Source organism: Silene latifolia, chromosome 8, assembly GCF_048544455.1.
Source record: "Silene latifolia isolate original U9 population chromosome 8, ASM4854445v1, whole genome shotgun sequence".
NCBI classification, from domain to species: Eukaryota; Viridiplantae; Streptophyta; class Magnoliopsida; order Caryophyllales; family Caryophyllaceae; genus Silene; species Silene latifolia.
In genome coordinates this window covers 23,379,728-23,406,487 of record NC_133533.1, presented here as the reverse complement: position 1 = coordinate 23,406,487, position 26,760 = coordinate 23,379,728, and positions in this window count along the sequence as shown.

Sequence of the window (26,760 nt, the reverse complement as noted above, 5' to 3'; positions counted from 1 at the left end):
TTACACTTGTTCTTCATTAAGTAGACATACCCATATCTACTTAAGTCATCAGTAAAAGTAATGAAGTAGTGAAAACCTCCTCTAGCAGTGATGGTTAATGGTCCACACACATCCGTGTGTATAAGAGCCAAAACCTCACTAGCTCGTGTCCCTTTTCCCGCAAAAGGTGCACGAGTCATCTTGCCTAAAAGGCAAGACTCGCATGTACCATAAGATTCGAAACCAAATGGTTTGAGCACTTTTGATGAAGCAAGTCTCTTAATGCGTTTTTCGTTTATGTGGCCTAAACGAAAATGCCAAAGGTAGGATTCGTTTGGATCACCCTTTTTGAGCTTTTTAGTTTCTATATGATAAACGTCATTAACATCATTTAAAACATAAATGCCTCCAATTGAAATGGCCTTGCCATAAACCACATCATTTAAAGAAAAAGTACAACACTTGTCCATAATCATAAAACAAAAGCCTTCCGCGTCTAACGCGGAAATGGAGATGATGTTCTTAGTTAAAGTTGGTACAAAATAACACTTATTTAAATACAACTCTAAACCACTAGCTAAAGTGAGCACATAGGTCCCTACGGCAACGGCGGCTACTCTAGCTCCATTGCCCATGCGGAGATCCACATCACCTTTTGCTAGTGCTTGCACGTCCCTTATACCCTGCAAATGGTTACAAAGGTGAGAGCCACATCCGGTATCAAGTACCCAAGTGGAAGTACAAGCATAATTAACGTATATCACATAGAGAAAGGAAATCATACCAATAGGTGTCACACGCCCTTCCTTGAGATCCTCCAAGTATTTGGGACAACTCCTCCTATAATGCCCCTTCCCATTACAATGGAAACATTCGGCCTCGGAGAGCTTGACACTTTTTGCCTTGGGATTGCCATTCTCAACGGCCTTCCCCTTTCCCTTGTCATGTTTCTTTGACGATTTCTTGAATTGGGACTTCACTTTCCCTTTTCCTTTCTTAACTCCAAAAGACATGTTCTTTACTTCATGGTTCAAACATCTCCCTTTTCACTCCCACTAGCCTCCATATCCCTCTCCGCTTGGGTGAGGAGTGCATGAATTTCATGGTAACTCTTATCCATGTCATTCATGTTGTAGTTTACCCTAAAGTGGGCAAACTTGGTGGGGAGTGAGTGAAGGATACGATCCACCACAAGAGTCTTAGGAATCTTACACTCTAGACGCTCTAGGATGTCAACATATTCGACCATTTTTAGTACATGGGGACCAACCTTTTGGCCCCTCTCAAGCTTAGCTTCAAAGAAGCGTGCCGCCGCATCGTATTGACGGACTTTAGGTGTTTGTGAAAACATAGTGATCATACGAGTGAATATCTCGTAAGCATTTAAAGAAATGCATGATAGCTTGAGCTTTGGCGATATTGACCATATCAACACATTCTTAATATCATTCAACGCCCTCACATAGTCATCATAGGCGGTCCGCACCGCCGATGAAGCTCTTGCACCGGGCTCGATAGGAGGAGCATCGGTCAAGTAAGTGAGCACATTGTCGGACAACGCGTCACTTTTGATGTTGGATTCCCATTCAAGAAAGTTACTACCGTCATCTTTTAAAATAAATTTGTCTATTACGGACCTTAGCCATGAATATTTGCCTAGTGAAGTAGTCGATGGAGTTGATGAAGTTGCCATTGCGAAATAAAATGCTACAACAAAAAGGAAAAATTAACATTCATTGTTTTAAAAATTACTTGTAAAAACATGTTTAGAAAGTTTTAGCATTTATATAATGATCTCCCACTAAATTATATAAATGATTCCAAGACCCAAATATTAAACAAAAATGAGCATCGCTTGGGCGAAACATCCCATAATTGCGTAAATTCAGTAAGTCACGTTGACTAATTCTACCTCTAGAACTCTCGGTTCCTCAAATTCATCTACTAGCCCGGAACACAAGACCGTCTTTTATTCTGTTGAGTCTAACCAATTTTGGCGTGTGATAACCGCTTACCACCCTACTTACCCAAGGTAAAAAGAGAACACCCCGCTTGGGCGAGCGTGGCTCTAATGAACAAGAGATTCATAAGTGTTACTAATTGGTAAGGCTAATCTCAATTTTAGTTATGTGAGAGATCTTGTCAATTTAGTCATAAATTCCTTATAAGTGAATTAATTCGGTGAATGTAAATGACGTGAATTGACAACCGAAAAAAATAAAAAGCATGTGAATGGCGATTTTGGCATGCGCGAAAAAATAAAACAAGCAAACATGTAAGCATATGAATAAATCCTAGTATGGCCACCTAGTTAATAAAAAACTAGTCTATTACATTTCGGAAACCAACTCCTTGGTCCCTTGCCTTTTCATTCCATAAGTGGCTCTTCCTTGTGGGATTTGGAACACCTTCCAAAAAAAAACTCCGTCTCGTTGTAATCCGTCTTTTAGAAACGCCGGTAAAATAACTATTACAAATGAATTACATAGCTATTCCTATTATACATTAATTAATAAAATAAATAAAACTATTAATTAATTACAAACCGACGATATGAGATCGTATTTAATTACAAACAAATCGATATTCCCATTCATTTCGGGTAATAACGATTAAAATTAACTAGGCCATACTAGGTACAAAAAGATAAATACTTTAAGTAAATGACAATCATTCATTCAAATTAAATAAATATGCTTAAACTGCTGTATATATGATGCCAAAATCGCCCTACCTATCATTCATTGGTATCCATCTCGGTTTTTGTGGATTTAATCGATTTTTAACATGTAAAAATACATAATTAACTCTTAAATCTCATTTAAGTCCAAACTAATTGTCCAAACTGTTTTGAACCTCAAAATTAGTCCTCACAAATTTTATGATAAATAATTAGTTTGATTTGGTGATATTTTACTAATTTAATCGGTAAAATCATAATATTTAAGTAAAAATCCAAAATAATTGAAAATTTACCCAAACAATTGAAACAAAATTTTTTAGTATTCTGGAACACTCCCAAGAACACCAAAAAGTCAGAAAAATAGCCCAAAAATTCCGGATAAATTTTGTGAAGAAAAAGATTGATATTTATCGGTTTTTAACCACAAAAACCAATAAACATCAAAACAAAGTGAAAACACACATGCAAAATCACTTTTGACATTTAAATAATATTCTTAAATGTACATAAATTTATCATGGGCAGAATCAAAATTATCGAAATTATGATTAATTAATTTGACTTTTATCGACTTTTCACTCAAAAAATCAATAAACATGCAAAAATCCGAACCAACCTTCAACGTTTTGCATACAATTAGTAGAAAACATGCATGAAATACCATAAAACATCCATGAACCGAATCAATATTTAACTAATTTTAGTCAATTTTTCACTAAAATGCGACATTTTGGCTCGGTTTTCTACCAAAAACATTAAAAATAGCAAAATAACATCAAAAATTACCAACAAATTCCACAAACCTTTTGAGATCAGTAGGTATGCATGTCCCAAAAATTCCGTGCTAAAACCTCTTCCAACACAATTTTTGAGTTTTTACTAATTATCTCATAATTCATTAAAATGCTTAAAATCAACATGCAAATTACAAGCCTAAGCTCTTATACCACTTGAGAGATCATAGATCCATATTAGACTCTTTAAAAAAATTAATTTATCTCATAAATTGTTGTTTATGTGATCTATGTAACATGCATGCTAATATGAAAGCATAAAAAGAAAGTATAAGGAAAAACAATTTCCTTACATTGAATATATGGTAAAATGGGCACAAACTAGTTCTCCTTACTAGTTTGTTCTTGAGCTAAAATGATGTGGATGATCCTCCTTGAAAAACCTTCAACTAGAAAGTCTCCTTCAAGTTGCACCCAAGAACTAACCCAAAAATATTAACAAGTATGAACTAGAACTAATTAATATTGTACCCTTGATTATTATTAGAAATATTACTAACTAATCTTAGTAATATTATTTATGTATATTAACAACTTAGTAGAGAGGATTATTATTTTAGAGAGAAGGTAGATGAGTTTTTGTTCACATGCAAAATGGTAGAGTAAAGTAGTGAGGTTGTCTAAAATTGTGAACAAATGATGGAGTATATGGGGGAATAGATGGCGGGTGGGTGGAGTGCTCAAGTGGACAATTTTTGTCTTATAATTTTATCTTACATCACATGCAAAATCTAGTATAAGATATATATTATGGTAGTATACAAAATAAGGTAAAATGATTATGTGAGTAATCATCCACTACACTTATTTTACACGGTCCACTTGACCATATACGGGTCCATGTTGGTTCTTATATTTGTCGCACAAATCCGTATAATTTTTATTTTAAACATCGTGTCATGTTTAAATACTTCCATAATAAATTCGTCCAATTCACTCCGTAAATATACGTGTACCACTACACATATTATTTACGTACTAATATTAATCACATTAATCAATTAATACAATTTTAGTAAATTAACAGTTAATTAACTAAAACCCGTTTCCCAAAACTTATTATTTAATTATCGCATAATTAAATAATAACTGCCACTCCTCGAGTTCGCAACTCGAAATCTCTCTAAAAATAATCGACTAACCTCTTAGTCTATAAATCAAGGGACTAAACAAATTGTATCTCATACAATTAATTATTTATCAATTGGGGTTCGTTCCTTTAGGTGTGACCAAAAGAGGTCAGTTGATCACCGTCGTCTCACGACAATAACGTCAAACTCTAGTCAGCCAACCGTTATCGATTTACGTTAATCAACTGACGAGGATCAAATAATTAAATATCTGATGATATTCTATTAATGAGATTTATTATGTTAACGCACTATTGTGGAGGACACTAACTCCAATAAATCAATCAAGAGAATTAGTAAGGTTCTTACAAGAGATAAAAATTCTGTTAACCGCTACTCAAAAGGTTTTATCACGTGATATCGCCCAAGAGGTTATTAACCAATTAGAACCATTGATCGATAAACATAATAGTTTGAATGAGAGGTTATATACATTATTGGATGATGGATTCCAAGAGATGAACGCATGAATTAACAAAGGAGAACATATTAGGGGCGATCTTAGAACCATTAACATTGGTTGTAGTGAGCCTAGATCAAGAAATCATTTAGCTACTCATTCAAGAGTATATGAGGCACCATATGGATCATCTGGCGTCAGAAACAGGATGTTTGAATTGGTAAATCATCAAGCCATTTGGGCAATAACCGAAATGCATTTGGACATCAGCGTCGTGTGCCTGTTGAGCGAGGTGTTGATTGTAAGAGTACTCGTTCACCAGGGCTAGCGTTCGATGTCAGTAGGATGACGCCCAATCAAGGTAGGTTTCCTACACCCAACGCACAACCCTTTGCAGGAAATGGAGGGCTTGAACCTCCATTAGGTTATCCTCCTAGGGATAACTGCGCCTAACCTCCTCCATTTATGAGCGATTGGACGGGCAATAAGTGGACCTCAGAGCCTCAGGATTTCAGATATCAGGCACATGTTGGTAATGGTATTGGACACAATGATCCATGTTTCCACGAAAAAAATCTTAGCCAGACGGGCCGTAACAATCCCTATGTCAGAGGAGGAGGGACCCCAGGAAACCCATTTTATCAATATCTGCCTGATCAATTTCCAGATCAAGGACAAGCTTATGGTACTAATTCGATGCCATTTAGGGTGCATGTTAAACATATGATAGAAAATTATATGAACGCCAGAAACCGATTGAATCATAGGATTCTTCATGAAAAACCGTATCCTGAGTGGGTGGATAAACAATATCCATATCCTCCGGGATATAAGATTCCTGATTTTACTTTGTTTTCTAAAGATGGGGATGTCTCCACCATGGAACATTTGACTAGATTTACTAGCCAATGTAGAGAAGCTGCAGATAATGACTATTTAAAATTAAGATTGTTTACTAGTTCATTAACAAAAACAGCATTCAGTTGGTATTTTCATTTAGCGTCGAATTCCATCCCTGATTGGGAGGCGATGAAAAATCAGTTCCATAATCATTTCACTAGAATTGATCCTGGGATAACTATAAGTGATCTAACAAGACAACAAAGGACAGGAAAACCAGTCGATGAGTATTTAACTAGATTTAAGAATGCTAAGATTCGATGCTATTTAAATTTACCAGAGGGAGAATTCATAAGAATTGCTCAAAATGGTCTTGTAATTCCTTTTAGGAAGCGTTTTGATGGTATCATTTTTTGAAATTTTATGGAACTAACGAAATCAGTTAGTAAATATGAGTAAGGGTTGAGTGAAGAAAGTCAACAACGTCACAAAGCGTTCAATTATGTTACCATTGAAGAAAAGGATGATTTCCGTGTAGTTAATTTAGCGGAAATCCCAAAAGGACCTCCTTTTCAGTGTGCGCCATTAGAGAAGAAAGATGTTTCTGCTAGTAGGGACATGAAAAATACTAAGAAGCGTCTCTACACCTTTGACATTACCAATGGAGAGGAAATTTTTAGGCACATGCATGCGAAGAATATTATTAAAATTAAAGGAAATCATAAGATTCCTTCAGCGTAGGAGCTTAAAGGAAAAACTTTCTGTTTATGGCACAACGCTAGATCTCATGCTACCAATAATTGTTTTGTGTTTAGAAATATTTTGCAGGATTTGATTGATAATGGTTTTTGTTTTCAAGTGGTGACATTGTTAAGACGGATGATGATCCGTTTTCGGTATTAAAGTTTGAATGTAATATGTTTGATGTCAAATCAACACTAACAATTCCAAATGGTGATTGGCAGGGGGAGAGAGCACATCGTTCGTTTGACCATTTGGTGGATAAGCGTTTGTTGATTTTTCCAAAAGTGGACAACGTGGAGATGAAGGGAAATTGTAAGTGGCACAAGACTGAACTTCACACCACGGATAAGTGTCAGACTTTCCGAGCCTTTGTAGCAAAATTGGTCCAGAATGGGAAGATTACATTGCTCCCATCTGACAGAGAAGCTTTAGTTTTGGTCAATAAATGCAAAGTCTTAGAAGCTGTGAAGGGTAAACCTAGTAGGACTGATGAAGGGTATGCGCCTAAATCCTATAAGGAGGTTGTGGAGGCGGATCCTAGTCATGCACATTTGATAGCATATCAGCACACCTAAAACACATGCATCTCCGCAAATTCTTCATGCAGTGTTCGAACTCAAGCTATTCCAAATGATCCTAAATAGGTTTCGGCTTATGTAATACCCCGTAATTTATTACCTTGGTCAAAGGCTAGTCAATGGTAAATGGGTAAATATATTTTATATATTTTATATGGTTTATACGAGTTATGTATGAGACGGAATAATAAAATAATAGTAATAATTATTATAAGATGGTAATGATAATAATAATATGTTGTAATGATAATAATAATACGTAATACGATACATGTGTGTGTGTGTGTGTATATATATATATATTGTTAGGCCTGGAAATCCGCAGACCCCCCTGATCAGTATCTCATCTAAACCTGAATGCCAGGCTGTCAGAGTGCCAGGCTATCAGGACACATGAAGATAGGCGCCAGGCCATGGAGAGGATAACGGTCAAAATATCAGGACGATATTAGACCATATACGCATATTATAAAGGAATTATATACGCAGTATTAAGTGTGAAGATCTCGCAGTAAATGCAGTAATTAAGGGAGGAATAATTAACAATTATTACAGGCAATAATGGAGATTAATCCGCATTCATTACCATATCAGGCAGCCCTTCAAGATTGAAGATTATATAAGGAGCACTTTGAAGATGTTGGAAGGATCTCGTTCTCATACATTAAGAAGCACACACTTACATACGCAATATTGAAAGAGATATAAGCATTGTTATTATCATACAATTATTCTCCCAAATTACTTAGTGAAATCCTCTTCTGGCTTGGTGCCCGTGGTTTTTTTCCCATTCAAGGGTTTTCCACGTACAAAACTCTTTGTCTTATTATTGTAGCCGTTATTTTATTTACAGCTTTATACTATGCCCTGACGACCTGACCAACAGACTATCTAGAGCTAGTTAACCTTACACAACTCTACCCTGACATGATTTCGCCTTGCGCAAAATCCACACAAAATAATTGGCGCCCACCGTGGGGCATCTAGCTCTTTAAATCCTTTTTTCTTATCCTACAAAAATTCAAAAAACCTACAAAAATGGCCGAACCCACCGTTGAAGAACAATTGAATGCAGCTCTCCAACAAATCGCTGAGTTGGAAAGCCTGAAAGAAAAAGTTGCCCAAACTGAGGCAGAGATCCTGCAATTGAAAGAATCTGAGTCAGCACTAAAGCAAAAATTAGAGAAGACTCAAGGGGCAGGCTCTAGATTCCAACCAGGAACCCCATTTTCATCAATCATTAAAAATATTGATTTTTCCAGTTTTGGGAGCCCAAGTATTCCTATATCCATTAATGTTGATGGTGATGATGAACTAAAAGATGACAAAGAGAAGCCTGAAGAATCCGCAGTAGCCATCATGATGGCAGTGAATCAGGAGATCAAGAAACTCAACGAAAAATTCGACAAGATACCTGGAGTACCTGCCAGCATGGAAGAAGCTGCCCCTGATAACTATGCCGATTCGCCTTTCATAGACGAAATAGTAAAAGTAGACCTACCAAAAAAATTCACAATTCCATCCATGAGGGTCTATGATGGAACCACGGATCCACAAAACCACGTGGCTCTTTACAAACAGAAAATGCTGGCTGCATCTATTCCCAGCGAGTTTAAACAAGTTTCCATGTGCAAGGGATTTGGAACGACCCTGACTGGCCCTGCTCTGCAATGGTACATCAACCTGCCAATTAGGAGCATCCATTCCTTTGCCAACCTGATTAACAGTTTCAACCAGCAGTTCGCGAGTAGCAGGGAGTTGAAGAAACAATCCAGTGACCTTTACGGAGTTACAAAGAAGCCTGATGAAACTCTCAGGACATTACTTGCGAGATTCAACAAGGAGAAATTATCCATACCCAGGTGTGACGTTGGAACAGCAGTGGAGGCGTTCAGACTGGGGTTACTACCTATAGTGACTTATACAGTAAACTCACTAAGTATCCCTGCCACACCTTCGAAGATGTTTAGGCCAAGACTCTCGCTTTCATTAGGCTGGAAGAAGGTAAAAGCTATAAACTTGGATCACCCAGTACACCAAAGGATCATGAAAGGAGCAGTAGGAAGAGCAACAAAGGAAACAACTATAGACCTACTCCATATTCCAGGCCAGATCAGTCAGAAGTTAACCTGGCTCATGAGTATCAAGGTAAGGTCAAGGTTTATCCACCTATCTCCGAACATAACTTCAGTGTTGATATTGCAGGATTGATCCAGAGACTTGACAACATGGGATCAGCTGTCAGATGGCCCAGGAAGTTAGAAAATCCAAATCCCAGAAGAGACAATTCAAAATGGTGCGAATTTCACATGGATATTGGACACACCACGGATGATTGTTTCACCCTGAGGAAGGAAGTGGCCTACCTGCTAAAATCAGGATACTTGAAAGACCTGATCAAGACAAAAGGCAGGAACGCAAACCAGGATAATGAAAATCAGGAGAATAAGCAGGATCGTAGTCTCCCTCCACCATCACCAATCTATGAAGTAAAATTCATATCTGGCGGTTCGTAGATTTGCGGCATGACAAGTTTAGCAGCAAAGAAGATAGCCAGGACGTCAAGGACTGTGTCACCCTGCAAGCCGGATCATGTCCCAAAAATCACTTTCAATGATTGTGACCTAGTGGGCATCCCTGATGTTCATCATGATGGCCTGGTAATTTCTATGCATATTGGAACAGCCACAGTAAGAAGGATCCTGGTAGATGGAGGCGCTCGGTGAACCTGATCATGCTTGACGTACTGAAAGCCATGAAGATCAACGAGGACCAAATCATTAAGAAATCCAGCGTCCTAGTGGGATTCAGTGGCGAAACCAGGAGCACTCTAGGAGAAATCCACCTCCCAACCTACGTGGAAAGAGTCTCATCTTATGAGAAATTTGGAGTTCTTGACTTCTTGTCATCCTACAATGCTATCCTAGGCAGACCCTGGATTCATAATGTCAAGGCCGTACCGTCATCCTATCACCAGTGTATCAAGATTCCAACAGACTGGGGCATAGCCACAATCAAAGGGGATCACAAGACAGCCCAGGAATGCTACACAGCAGCCTTGAAGCCTTCCAAGGCAGGTAAGTCCCTGGCATAACAATTACAAGACCCTATCGGAGCACTTATGTGGCACCTCCCCTGCAATGGAAACAGACCAGGTAGTCCTAGACCCTGAGTACCCGACAGGTATGTTTTAATAGGATCCGACGCACTTTAGAGTAGTCGCCCGAATCGTAAAGTTCCTTAAAAATAAATCATCTTGGTTTGCTTGGTCACATTTTGATATGACTGGAATTAGCGCTGATATAATTACTCATAAACTCAATGTTGACCCATTCTTTAAGCCTGTACTACAGAAAAGATGGAAATTTGCAACTGAAAGAAATACTATTATAAACGAGGAAGTAGATAAACTCTTGGATATGGGGATGATCAGGGAAGTAATGTACCCTGAGTGGCTGGCTAACGTAGTTGTTGTGCAGAAAAAGAATGGAAAGTGGAGAGTCTGTGTAGACTACACTAACCTGAACAAAGCCTGTCCTAAAGATCCATTCCCCATGCCTCATATCGATGCCATGGTAGATGCAACAGCAGGCCACGAGATGCTGACATTCATGGATGCTTCCAGTGGATTCAATCAAATAAAGATGCACCTGCGACCAGAGAGTAGTCTGCATTCATTACAGCATCGAGGCATATATTGTTACACCGCCATGCCTTTCAGCCTGAAGAATGCAGGGGCAACGTACCAGCGCCTGGTCAAAATGATGTTTAAAGACCAAATAGGTGACATCATGGAAGTATACATAGACGACATGGTGGTGAAATCCAAGAATGCAGAAGATCATGTGAAACATCTAGAAATAGCATTTGAGATATTGCAAAAATATAACATGAAACTAAACCCTGCAAAATGCCACTTTGGAGTCTCTGCAGGCAAATTTCTTGGATATATGGTCATAATGAGAGGCATAGAAGCTAGTCCTGAACAGATAAAGGCTATCCTGGAACTACAGTCACCTAAATCTGTCAAGGATATCCAGAAATTGACAGGACGGGTAGCTGCCCTGAACCGTATCATATCAAGATCCTCTGAGAGATGCAAAACATTTTATAACCTCCTCAGAAAGAATAAACAGTTCCAATGGACGGATGAACATGAGACAGCTTTTCAGGATCTAAAATCCTACTTATCATCTCCACCCCTATTGGCTAAGCCAGAGAAAAGACAACCTCTGTCAAGATACCTATCTCATCACTAACATAGCAATCATCGCAGCTTCGGTCAAAGAACAGACGGTCAAAGAACATCCAAATACTATATAAGTAAAAGCCTGCTTGATGCTGAGTTGAGGTATGGACTACTTGAAAAATATGTCTTAGCTTTAATTATGTCGTGCACTAAATTGCGACCTTATTTTGAAAGTCACCCCATTATAGTCAGGACCAATTTACCCATAAAATCATCTGCGTAAGCTCCGAACTTTCGGCGGGATGGCCAAATGGTCGAGACATTAGCACATACGCCATCTCCTTTGAACCCGGGCAGCGATCAAATCGCAGCCCTAGTAGACTTTGTGGTCGACTTTAGCCCTAACTGGAACCGGACTGATAAAAGAGGTCAACCAACTAGAAAATAAAACCCCGGACACAAGAATGCACCATATTCATAGATGGGGCATCCAACGCCAGGGGGACAGGGTTAGGACTAGTACTTAAATCGCCCCGGGGAGATATGACAAAGACAGTCGTAAGTCAGAGTTCAAAGCCACGAACAACGAAGCGTAATATAAAGCTCTGATAGCAGGCTTAAAGGTATGTCTAGACCTCGGTGTCCAAAACCTAAAGGTAAAAACTGATTCACTCCTAATTGTTAATTAAATAAAGGGAATTTATACGGCTAAGGATGCAAAAATGATTTCGTATTTAGAATATGCAAAAAACTTTACCACTAAATTTGCTTTATTTGACATAGATAAAATATCAAGAGACCGAATACCTGTGATGCTCGCCACCCTAGGTTCAAATTTCACCCCCACTGTTTTCGACAAAATACCAATTGTGCACTTATTAGAGCCAGCCATCAGCAGACCTGAACAAGTCAGTCCTATCAATCAGGACAAAAACTCTTGGACTAAACCCTATTATGACTGGTTTTTTCGAGGAATACTGCCTCAGGGTAGGCATGAGGCAAGGGCTTTTAAAATTAGAGCTTCAACTTATGCTATCATCAATAACACTCTGTTCAAGAGATCGCAGGTTGGACCCTACCTAAGATGCTTGGAGCCTGACGAAGCCAAACTAATACTTTAAGAAATACACGATGGACACTGTGGCAACGACAAAGGAGGAAAGAGCCTGGCAAGCAAAGTTCTCAGGACAGGCTACTACTGGCCTACACTGAGGGCTGACTGCCTGGAATACTCTTCAAAATGCGAAGCCTGCCAAATTCATGCACCAATCATACATCAGCCATCCGAACTCCTCCATTCAATTTCCGCACCATGGCCATACATAAAGTGGGGCATGAACATTGTGGGAAAATTGCCCATAGCTCCAGGACAAAAAGTATTCATGTTTGCTATGACTGATTACTTCTCCAAATGGATTGAGGCTAACTCTTTCAGGCAAGTAACTGAAAAAACAGTAATATCCTTCATCAGGACAAACATCATTTGCATATACGGAGTCCCATCAGAAATAGTATGCGATAATAGAACTCAATTTGTGGGGAAAAAGACCCAAGCATTTTGCCAAGAATGGAATATCAACCTGGTAACATCAACCCCTGGATATCCAAAAGCTAATGGCCAGGCTGAATCAAGCAATAAGGTAGTCATAAGATGCCTAAAAAAGAAGCTAAAAAGAAGACGAGGAAGATGGGCTGAAGAACTTCTATTAGTACTATGGGCAGACAGGACAACACCAAAAACTGCAACAGGCCACACACCTTACTCCCTGGTATATGGCTGCAAAGCTGTAATTCCTGGGGAAGTACGAGTACCAACATCCAGATGCAGCCTGAACAACGTTGAAGCAAACAAAGACCTAATGCAAGACAACTTGGTCCTGACAGAAGAATTAGGAGATACTGCCAAGATCAGGATGTCATCATATCAACAAGCAGTCGCCAGGACTTACAATAAAAACGTCATGATCAGGGTCTTTAAAGAAGGAGACCTTGTCCTACGCAAGGTATTTCCAAATAAAAAAAGAAAAATCAGCATGCAAACTGGCTCCCACATGGAAGGCCCTTACTTAATCGATTCAATTGTTGGACAAGGAGCATACAGGCTCCAAACGCTAGAAGGGGAAATGACCCCAAGATCCTGGAATGTAACTTATTTAAAATTATTCCATGAGTAAAGACCAGGCTACAATCAGGTATAAATTCAATCACCACTCAACCTGACGTGCTACGGGATGAACTACATGCTTTACATGCCTTGTCTATATTTTATATCTGTTCAACTAGCCTATTTATTTAGTTCTTGAATCCTGAACAATTATACATGATAAAATATTATATGCATAAATATTCTGGATTGAGGGCTACTCTACTATATATTTCTGAAACAAAAATTCTGCACTTAATTGTGCCTGACGAGTTGGTAACCGCCACCAGATACAGTAAAAAGTCAGGACCAATCAAGAATGAAATAATTGCCTGACCTGACTAGGTTTACTACCACGGATTACAACCGGCTGGACGCAGCAAGACAGGTGTAAGGGTGTTCTCTCCCAAACAATTAGTCTAAAATACCCTCTTGACAGGTTGAATACCAAGCCCTCCAGCTAGGCAGGGGACATAAGCTCTCCTGACAGGCCGGTTTTCCCACCCCTTCAACCATTATAGCAAAAAACTATACTTGGTTGAATTACTTATGAATAACAAAATAAAACGAAAATGATGTGCAGGTTATTCAAACAAAATGGTTAACAGGCCCAACAGAATGTAACTCACAGACCAAGCAAAGACAAAAGCAAATTCAGCCAAAAAAGGCCACCATGCTTATATTAATAAAAACCTTTACCCCCTGGGGCAAAGGCGCCAAAATATTCATAAAGACCAGGAATAGTCTCCCTGACCCAAGACAGGAAAAGAAAAATATTGTTTGTCCAGGGACATCCCCCCTGGATGGGCCAAAATACCAACTAAAAAAATTAATTACTGCTTCTCCTTAGAAACAGTACCAGCATCAACAACCTACTCCCTACTCTTAGCCGGATCAGCGTCAACATCCTGCTCCCCTGGAGAGTCGACCGGCTGTTCATTTTCTATATTATGCAGATCAGGATACTTCGAAGCAGCGAAAGTCATCTCAGCTTCAGGGTTCCATTTCGCCCTGGCCTCGACAGGCTCCGACATAGCAGCCGCCCTTCCCTTGATATAGAAGTTGAGGGAAGCATCATCCAGCTTAAAATCCAAATCATCCCTCTCTTGGGTGAGCTCCTCATTTCTGTCCAAGGCCTCCTGCAACAGCCGCTTGCTCGAAACTGCCTTAGTCTTGGCAGCATCTCTCTCAGCCTGTACCCTCACCAAGTCAACAGCTTTAGCAGCCAGGTCAGCTCGTGCAAAATCCAGCTCAGACTTCAGCCTATCATAATCTGATCTCATCAGATCAATCCTGGCTACCAAAGAAGTAGCCCGATAGGCATTATGGAGACAGGTCGCAGCACCCTGATCAAAACAGAAAGAAAAGTATGAGTAATATACCCCAATAATAAAAACTGCTCAAACGAAACACACATAAAAATTATTCCAGCCTACCTCCCTTACGGCAGCCAAGGCACCAGCCAAGAGGCTGACTGAATGATCCACCGAAGCAACTTCCTGAGTAGCAGTCTCAACAGGTTCAAGGGTGAGCATGACATCTGATTTAGAAGCAGCGTAAACCCTGATCTTCACCCTAGCAGCCTCCATATTGTCCACCCTGGCTCTCACTTCCCTGACCGGGGTAGAAACGTCAACATCTTCAATTTTCCTTTTTTGGGCTGCTGAACTCGTTTCAGCAGGGACAATAGGTACATCAGTGACCTTGGCAGCATCAGACTGTCTAGTCAAATCAATGACAGGCTCAGCATCCCCGCTTTCCTGGGAACCTGCCTCCTTGATCTTAGCCAGCCTGGCTGAAAGGTCAGCCATACCAAACCGGGCAAGGCGAGTAGATGACCTGGTGGCTACAACATGAAATACTATATTAGCAGTTTAAACTAAACATTATCCGGAAGCCAAAGCAAAAAGAAGAGATATACTAAGATAAACTTACTGCCTGAGGTAGTAGCACTAGCAGCCTCTAAAGGTTTAGCCGCCCTGGCAGCACCGTCAGCCTTCAAATAGCGAGGAAGGTGACCAACCCCACAACAGAGTGGCCAAGACCTCTCCAAAGGAGAAATAGCAAGGAAATCAGAAATATTGGGACTTGGATACTCAGATTCAGTAACCCAATCATCAACTGCACACAAAAGAGGTATGACTTATAATAAAATTCATTTTATTTTTTTACTAACAAATAAGACATACAGGGCAAATAGAAAAACTAAAAGACTCACCAGCAACGCAAGCCTTATGATTTAAATACGCCAGGTCAGGACCCACAGAATTGGTCCTGACAAACATGTACCCAGCAGCCCAGCCCTTATCATGGCCGCTGTCCAGGTTGCTCAAAAGAGGAGTAGTAGAAGCCCTGACCTTAAAACTTATACGGCCAGGACTATTTGTTTTAACGGCATAACAAGCCTTCAAATTGTCAAGAGAAAAAGAAATATTGTGTTTTTTACAGAGATTCTAAATAGAACATACAACCTTCCACACCATTGGCATTAACTGATAAGATGGAACATCGATCTCCTTAATAACCGCAGCCATAAGAGGAGAAAAAGGAAGCTTACAACCTGCCCTGAAAGCCCAATCATGAATACATAACCAACCAGGACAAGCCCAGTCGGCCCTGATGGGAGAATTCTCAGGGATCCAGACTTCAGCGTCAGCAGGGATGATCCCCTTATCCTTCAAAATCTTCTCAAACTCAGGCTTCAAAAGGTTTGCAAGAGACTGATCCTCATTTAAAGTCTTCGTAGGCTTGAATTGAATATCACCATGAAATATTGAGATCATCTCCAATGGAAAATCACTCGGCTTACTGATCGTGGGAGATGGAGTAGCAGAAGAAGTAGGCAGATTTTCAGAAAGAGTTTCCTCAGGATTCTGAGGAGGAGGGGTTACAGAAACCGCTGCCCTGGTAGACTTCTTTTTTTGCAGCCATTATTTGAAAGATTATGGAAAAATTGATCGAAGATTGAAGAAGTTGGGAATTAAGAGAACTGAAGAGAAAGATTATTAAAGAGAGAAATAAGAAGAATTGCTTTGGTGAGTTCAACTTAATGAAGCACGCAGGTATTTATAATGAAGAAGATTAGGGTTTCAGCCGCAAAGGAAGTGGATAATCATTAAGGAAGTTGCAGTAAATATTACACGCGTCATCAACTGCACTAAAATAGCCGTTACAGGAAACCGACTGGGCTTAACTTAACCGTTGGGTAATCTTCCTAAAAATAAAGTTATCTCCTCATTTTTTCGTCCTGGCACACTACAAATAAGGAGATAAGGGGCAATTGTTAGGCCTGGAAATCCGCACACTCCCCCTGATCAGTATCTCATCTAAACCTGACTGCCAGGCTGTCAGGGTGCCAGGACACATGAAGATAGGCGTCAGGCCATGGAGAGGACAACGTTCAAATATCAGGACGATATTAGACCATATACGCGTATTATAAAGGAATTATATATGCAACATTAAGTGTGAAGATCTCGCAGTAAATGCAGTAATTAAGGGAGGAATAATTAGCAATTATTACAAACAATAATGGAGAATAATCCGCATTCATTACCATATCAGGCACCCGTTCAAGTTTGAAGATTATATAAGGAGCACTTTGAAGATGTTGGAAGGATCTCGTTCTCACACAAGAAGAAGCACACACTTACATACGCAATATTGAAAGAGATATAAGCATTGTTATTGTCATACAATTATTCTCCCAAATTACTTAGTGAAATCCTCTCCTGGCTTGGTGCCCGTGGTTTTTTCCAATTCAAGAGTTTTCCACGTACAAATTTCTTCGTCTTATTATTGTAGTCGTTATTTTATTTACAGCTTTATACTGTGCCCTAACGACCTGACCAACAGACTATCTAGAGCTAGTTAACCTTACACAACTCTATCCTGACCTGATTTCGCCTTGCGCAAAATCCACACAAAACAGCTTTGTAATGATAATAATAATACGTAATACGATACATGTGTGTGTGTGTGTGTGTGTGTGTGTGTGTGTGTGTGTGTGTGTGTGTGTGTGTGTGTGTGTGTGTGTGTGTGTGTGTGTGTGTGTCTATATATATACAGAGACGGAATAATAAAATAATAGTAATAATTATTATAAGATGGTAATGAGAATAATAATACGTAATACGATACATGTGTGTGTGTGTGTGTGTGTGTGTATATATATATGTATGTATATATATATATATATATATATATATATATATATATATATATATATATATATATATATATATATATATATATATATATATATATATATATATATATATATGTGTGTGTGTGTGTGTGTGTGTGTGTGTGAATGAGATCATGTAAGTATACCTCATATATTTGAGGATTAAGGATTAGTGTAGGCCGTCCGATCACAAAGATTCAATGGCTACAGACTCATGCGTGTTTTTAAGGGCAAGCTAGTAATTCTGTCTAATTATATAATAGACGACATAAGCTTTCTCCTTCATTTTTTCTCATCCATTTCTCTCTCTAACTTCTCTCATACCAAAACTCTCTAATTTCTCTGAATCACTCACGCGTGACATGATCGATGTTCGTCTCCCCGTTCTCTTCTTCGTCTCATTCTATTTTCCATCAAAAGAATTTATTATTGTCTTGCATCGCAATTTCAGGTTTGTTTCAATTTACTTCCTCTTTTGATTTTGTTAACAATTGATTGTTTAAGATGATAATATTTTCTCGTAAGAATTCTTGATGCAATTTTGTTGCCATTCTCAATTTTATAGCAACTCATTGTGATATTCATGCTTTAACTGTTGTCTACCTTAAATCTAGGTTTAATTAGGTTCTCATGTGATTTATTGATCGCCTCGCTTATAAATCTTGGTTTAATTTTAAGCTGTTACGAATTTGTTATAACTTTACTATGTTTTGCCTGATTTATGTTCAATTGCACCTGTTTCTATGATTTTTTTTTTGTTTTCAATTCATATTTTTGATTAGAATGTTTCATATTGTCTGGTAGTTAATTGGTTGCAATTTTTCTTCAATCGGTTCCTATTTCTAATTCCCCTGAATTATGTGTGCACTACTTGATTTTTTTCTCTTCTTGTTCTCCTCTTAATCTCCTCCAACTTTCAATCAACAACTTCATTATTTCCTGATTGCAATCTCACGTTTTCAATCCGTCTTTGAATGCTTTTCTGAGCACTCAATCTGGAATTAGATTGTGGTGATTGCCGGAGCTCTGATACTAAAACCGATTGGTGTGAATATAAGTATGAGAAAAAGAAGTTAATAATAGCAGGCGAAATGGTTGACTGGTGTGATATTGTATAGTATAACCCGTGATATTGTTTAGTATAATCTGTGATGTTGTTTAATTTGGTTTGTGATGAGGATTGAATGACTTTTTACAAGGTTTTATTTTGTTCCAAATATTGAACTAGATGGCGGTGTTATAGCTAGATGTAAGGTGATTGGAGTGTGTATTTATAGTCTGGCCTCTTTGAATTTATTGGCTACTCTCAATGAGTTTGTTATTAGTATTGTTGATTTGAATCCTGATACTCCAAAGGAAGTTGGCCTGAAATTGAACGAGTCACTCGATCCAACTATTTATGTCCGTTCAATGGTTAAGACTCGGAAAATTGGGTTTGAGTGGGGTAATTAGTAATTAAGGGCCATGAGTGCTAAGGTTGTGGTATTTGCCTGGTAGATAATCTTAATGTTAGTTCACAGTACTGATTTCTAGTCTTATTTAAGTTGCACAGTTCAATTTTTTTTAGTTTTCCATGTTCAGTTAAACCTGACAGTACACATTTAAAATCTTAGGTTAATTTCTGTGATGAAATTGCAGATTCTCATCAGCATGGTGGGCATACACATTACCTATGACAGGAGCAGCCATAGCGAAAATCCGATGCTCAAATGAAGTGTCAAGCAAGGTCACTCAAGCCATGTCAATCATTTTATCTGCTATATCTACACTAACTGTAACTTCACTTCTTGTAACAACTTTGCTCCAGGCATTTGTATCCCGAAACCTGTTCCTTAGCGATGTTTTAATAGCCATCAGCGACATGCCTCGTCAACCACACTAAAGGCAGTTTTCTCTGAGATATCAGCTCAGATGCTAAAGACATCAAAGCTTACTTGAAGTTTGAAAGCAGTGAAAGCAAGGACGATTTTGAATCGTCAACTTAGCGGCCTTTTTAAGTACTGTTGTTAGTTACATTTGTGGAAAACAAATTTTAAGTGCTTCATAAACACAGAGCCAGTGAAGTCCCCATTGTCGTAAAGACATCGAGATCAAGGCCAATAGTTTGCATATGTTACATGTATATGTTGTTATGAAGGCTGAAATATTTTTTTTCTTTGGGAGTTTGTGAATAGTGTATTGATTCCATTTTTTTATATTATTAAATAAACAATATATGTTTTCTAAAGTATTTCATTTTTCGGTAGATAATATCATACGATTGTTTTAACAATTTCACAAGTTGTAGTAAACAATATCACACTTAATTACTAACAATATCACCTTTCATGGCATAATATCAAATAAATGACTTTGGAAACAATATCACAATATGTGATAAACAATATCACTGCACACTTTATAAGAAATAATATCAAATGATTTGGTAAACAATATCACACTAATGGCTTAATAATATCACAACACATGGTAAACAATATCATACTTGATAAGAAACAATATCACCCTTATTGTGTTAATAATATCAAATAATTTGGTAAACAATATCAACTTATTGTGTTAATAATATCACACTCTCCTATTAATAATATCATAGATTTATATTTATTTGCCATTTTCCAAACAGTTATAAGAAATAATATAAAGACACAACAACATCAGACTATCAAACTTCAGACACAACAGTATCACACTTCAGCAGAAACAATATCACATTAACAAGAAATCTTAAAACCCTCCAACTTTTTGCTATTGAGAAACAATATCACAGCATATAAGATAAAATATCATTGCTGATTCTAAAAAATATCACACTTACCAGTAGCAATATTAATTTATGACAACTACATTAGATTACTATCCCTCCAAAATTACATCAATAAATGCATATTAAATTAAAGTGTCCTGTCAACACAATATGAGGAAGAAGATAAATTCAAAATCATCACCAAGAATGACTTAGGCTATGTAGGATTTGAACCTACATCTATGTACAATATTGCACATTGCTCTACCATTGAGCTAATAGCCTTTAAAGAACCATTTTAGTAAAGATTGCACATTACTCCAAAAACAAGTTAACCTAGAGAAAAAAAACACAGATGAGGCTAAAACAATCACTTTTGTTACACTATATGCGCTTACGAACGACTTGAACCCATACCTCTACGCTAATTATTTGGCTATTTCCAGCAAGCGTAGCTTCCCATTCCACGGAAAACAAAAGGATCTGCAAGAGTATTATCACTGCTTCCCTAAGGCAGAAATCTTTATTTCACAATGACAAACAAATACAAAGTAAGCAAGGGAACTTTAACCAGTCAAATCTGTGTTGGCTGTATGAAAGGATACTATGAACACTAGTTTGCTGCCAATCATCAGACCTATCACAAAATATTCAAGAAGCATAACAAATACGAGAATTCCACAGACTCAAAAACTTATGGGCATGCCTTCTTCCAGGATCTGTCTGTTGACTTTGATGACTCTCTGAGTGGAAGACAGACGACCTCAACTTCAGACATACAAATACAAGTATGAGAATAAGAGCTAAGCAACTAAAATTAGGCCATGGGTCATCGTACAGTTCATACAGCACATTGTAATTCTTTTCCGTTATGTTTAATATGGATACCTTTTGTATCTCACATGAGCTAACATATCTTCACAATCACAATTCACCGAATCAGACATCGTCTATTCGGCCCATTTCACTTCATTTTCATTGCAAAGATTCAACAAAAATGAGACCACGTGGGACTTGAACCCACATCTATGTACAAGATCACACATTGCTCTATCAGTGAACTAATAGACTTTAATTTTTGAACTCGGCAGCCCATTTTGTTGAAGGAAATAATTTTCTGAACTGTAGATACGAAATCAGAATTCCCTCAGAATATACCAGTATTTAATGGAAATTAATTGCTCAATTTTAGTGGATTATAGGCTACGCTAGCTGTGTTCATAGACATTTTTGAGAGATGGAATGCTCCAACAAATGATTTGTGCATCACAAAGACAATAAAACTTTGCATTGTCCAGATTTATCAAATGCTAACACCAACATCTTGGCTCCACATCACAATACTAAGAAGAGAGGGATAAACCTGAGTAGGGGCACCAGGTGGAAGCATAAACAAGACCGCCTCCCTAACAACCTTCACAACTAGTATATAAAAATATCACAACTACTTACATTTCTATTTAATCGTCAAAACTATTGCATAAAATTAGGGTTTACCTCCGAAAATCTTCTGATCAGACATTAGATTATCGCAGACATAAGCAATTACAAAAGATATGGTGAGTGCTCCGACGATGTACTTCGTCGTCATTGTTGTAAGCTTCGCACTGAAAAATGCATCGAAAAATCGCAAAATTAAAGGCAAATCGGAAAAATGAGAATGTAAATAAACGATTCGATTAACAATTTGAGAGTAATGAAGCTCGAATTTGATTAAATTTCTGGATGATACAAATAATAATTCTTCGACATTTTGATTTAATTCTATTAAATTCATCTAATTCAAAATACATACAATAATTTCGAACAAAATGAACAAGTATAATCAATTTAATACTACATAAGTTGAAATAAAATCGCAAAAATGAAAGAAAATGAGTAACGAATGTACCTCAACGATTTTTGAGAGAATTCTAGTGAGATTATTGAATCTAGTGAACGAATAAATGTAAAATGATGAAACGCATTTGAAATCGTCTTTGAATTTTCAGGTTTTTGCGGATTTTTAGCGAGATTTTAGAGAGGATTTATGATTTTTATGTTTGAAATGTTTTCAACTGATTTTGGTAATGTTTTTAGAGAGAGAAAATCACGTTTGATTTTGGGGTTTTAGGGTTTTATTTGTCAGTTTTTCTCCTGATATTATTTTGTTTATGGTGTGATATTCCATCCTTTACTCAATCCTCAAATATTTAGTAGTTCTCGCCGGATCCTGACTCTCTCTCTCTCTCTCTCTCTATATATATATATATATATATATATATACATATATATATATATATATATATATATATATATATATATATATATATATATATATATATATATATATATATATATATATATATATATATATACTACTAGTACTAACTACCCTTATATAATCTACCCTACCCCTTATCCACCCACCTTATCCACACAAAATCTCAAACACAATCCTCACCCAAGGCTTTTTAGAGAGAAAAAGAGAGGAAAAGGGAGAGATTGGAAGAATGGAGATTTTGCCCCTTCGCCTCGAGATCGTAAGTTAATATCGTCTTAAACTAGTTTATATATTAATTTAATTACATCGCTGACTCTCCTTGATCCCAACTCACCTCTGATTGTCTTTGACCCGCCATTTGACCACTGTTGACCACCCATAATCGAGTTTGACCGTGTACTTTATACGGGTATTTGTTGTTGTTGTTGTTGTTGTTGTTATTGTTGTGTGACCGTCTTAAGACGAGTCTTTACCCCTTCAACTGTGACTGACTTTGGGTGGTTTTGGCGTGGTTATGTCGTGGGTTGAGTGGAGGTTGTAGTGGTGGTCAATGGTGGCGGGTTAGGTGTTGATAAATGGTCGAAAATGAGGTTTTTAAGAAGGGTGTCGGTTGTGTGTTGTCGTATGCTGATGTTGCTGCAGTTGCTGGTGGTGATGTTTAGGCTCGTGTGGTGGTGCTGGGTGTGGGGTCATGTCGTGACCACCGTGGTGGTGGAGGCCACTGTGGTGGTTGCATTAGGGCGGTCTTTGGTGGTGTTTAGGGGGAGTGTGTCGTGTATTGAGTTGGTGTTTGTGTCTTGTGTTTTTGGGGCTGTGGGGACCCGTGAGGGTGGTGGCGCGTGGTGGTGGTGCCGTGGTGGTGACGGTCGATTGTGGCATTAGGCTTGTTGGGGTGGTTTATGAGTTGTTCGAACGAGTTTCAAATAGCTTAAGACGGATTTTTATTTAATTAATTAATCACATATTTAATTTAATTGGATTATCTAGTAGTTATATTTAATTATCGTAATTAGGTGCCGACTTTATGGAGGAGCATATTTGTATTCGATTGATTTATTATTTAGCGGGATTTGCTAAAAGGTAGGTTAATTCTAATCAGTTTTAATATATGTTTGAATGGTCATGTGAGTCTTATTTTAGCCGTCATTGCGTTATAACATGATACTGGTTAAGACGATTGGATTAATCGGTAATTGGAATATTGTGTGGTATCTTGCATTTATTGTATTTGTCATGTATATTGGAGAATATAACGATGGTGATTGTTTGGTTGTTGTTGAGGAGACGGAAGGCGGTTGGGAGACCGTCTTCCGCTTGAGTCGCCTCTTGGAGCTTTTCAGTCTAAGAGGGATGTGCACATTAATGACTTGAGTTTGGAGGGACTCGTGACACAATATCCGGCAGGGGACCCGGTTGGCTTTCGAGCTCGGTAAGTCTTGGCTTGTCCCGGTACCTGTTTGTGAGTTGTGGTGTCGTGGGCGTGTCCCTGGCACCAGTGGTTGTGAGTACGCTTGGGCGTGTCCTGGTACCGGCGTGGTGGTTGTTTGACAGCGTGTCATTCATATCGTAGTCATGTTGCATATTCACACGCTTGAGTTATATCTCACTTTATTTATCGACAATGACATGTTGTGTGTCTATTTAATTGTCACCTATTTCGAGGGTGACATGTGTTGATCCATATGATATTTTCGATCATATGGGGAGCACGTTAAGTATATGTTTTGCTTGTTGACGTGATCGGGATTTGGGCCTCGCCTTGGACTCGGACTCGAGTAGCATAGCATAGATGACATAGATGGTAGTGTACTTGTTTTTTGTATAGTTCACATTTTTTTATTTGTTTACATTTATGTGATTACTAAACTTGTTATTTATAATAAATGTTTCTTGATTGTATCTCCGATTTACCGCCTCGGGAAACTGAGTTGATAACATCTCCCAATTGCCTTGGTCGGATAAGAAGGGGGTGTTATAGCTTATCAGAGCCGGGCAGTGAAAAGGATCAGAGACCTGGAGAATGTGGGATCCCAGTAAAGGATCTAAGGGAATGAAGTCCCTTGGATTTCTCAGGAAACTGTTAGACGAAATTAATTGGGAATTATTTAAAAACATGAGACGATGTTTAAAATAAAATTACACGTATTTGTGCGACAAATATAAAAACCAAAATGGACCCGTAAATGGGTCATTTTGGACCGTGTAAAATGTGCCTTGAATTGTGTGCACTAGACACAATTAGACACACATGAGACAAGCCATTGTTTTTGATTGGCTTTTGTCTTTTCCATAATTTTTCTCTAATCCATGCCAAAAGCTATTGGGCATAAATAACATCAAAAATTGCACTCCCCATGTCCTCTCTTTGAACCGTCCTCCCTCATCAATTGAGAAGGTTGTTGCTTTCATTTTCACATGTTTTGAAAAGGAAATACTCTAACTTCTCTCTAAAACCATAAAATTGTTTTTATGAAAATTTGTTCTAAATTTCTAATATATTCTCAAGATTACAATGTAGTAATCATAAAATATTAGAATTATTTTAAGGTTACTTATATTATTATCTAGTTAATAATAGTGTAAGGATTATGGGATTAGTCTTGGGTGCAACTAATTGGAGGCATTCTACTTTGAGTGCTTGGAGGATCCTCCTAAAATATGGAAAGCTCAAGATCAAGTGGAGGAAGGAGTTCTCCACTTGTGCCCTTTATGATCCGTTTTTATGGTGAGAAAATTATTTTTTTCTTCCTTAAATTGTTTATAGGTTTGCATGCATAAAATCCAACTTTAATTTTATGACAAATTATATTACCACATATATGAATATGTAAGTATATGAATCTACATTTCCATCAATCGGTATCAAGAGCCATGGTTGTTGCATGCAAATCGGTTAAAAGTTTTTCCGAGTTATAAGAATAACATATAAAACTTGTTAAATTTGTGTTATTATGAGATTTCACGAAATTAATCCATGCATGTTAATATTTCTGGTCCTAAAATGTTTTAGGATATTTTGGTTAATTTTTCGGATTTTTATTGTTCATATTAGACAATAATGGCATTTAAATATGATTTTATGAATAAAAATGTCATTTTTGGACGAAAATTAGCTATACTTCGAATTTTCCATTGATTTTTGGATATGTTGTCACATACATTATTTTGAGATAACCTGTAAATTTTCATAATTTTTGGACTTGTTATGCTCGAAAAATGGATTTTACATTATTAAATTCGGATTTAGGTGTAAAATAGGTTAATATGAGATAAATTTCGAATCTGGTCATATAAATTTAGTATGTTGTCACATGCAATTTTACAAGATGTGTGTAAAATAATTGGCCTTATTGAAGTCTTTATGCATGATTTATGATTTTTTGAAGGAAAAATGACATAAATAGTGACATTATTGATGAAATATTGATAAAACATGCTCTATGACTAAAGAAAAACATGATATGTTGCATTTTATTGTCTTTTTCAGATCTAAAATTGAAAAGTTAATGAATATAATTTTTCACATGTTTTTATGATTATTTAGTAAAAACCGATAAACCGCAACATTGTTTTTCCGGAAAAATTTCGAAATTTTTAACCTAAGTTTTTGAACATTATGAGTGTCATGGTATTTTTCCAGAATGTTCATAAGTTTAAATTTCAAATTTTGAATTTAATTGAAATTTTAGTGACTTATTTGAAGTTTATAGCTTATTTTATGATTTTAAGTCCATTAATGAACAATATTAGAAATATGAGTTAATTATGGTCAAATTATTAGTGAAGACTATATTTTGAGTCCTAAGAGGTTAGGGTAATTAACTTATGCATAAATATGAGTTTATGTATTTTTGTGATTATAAAATGTTGAAATCACGCAAATCCGTAAAAACCGAGTAATATACGATATTGGCTATTTAAAGGCGATTTAGCATAAAAATTGAGCATGTTCATACATAATATAATGCTGCATTTTTCTTTATGATTGTCATAATTTTAATTTATGTATTTTTTGAATTATGTAATTTTACTTAGTATGGCCTTAGATTTTAATTGGTATTTCCCGAAATGTATGGGAATATCGA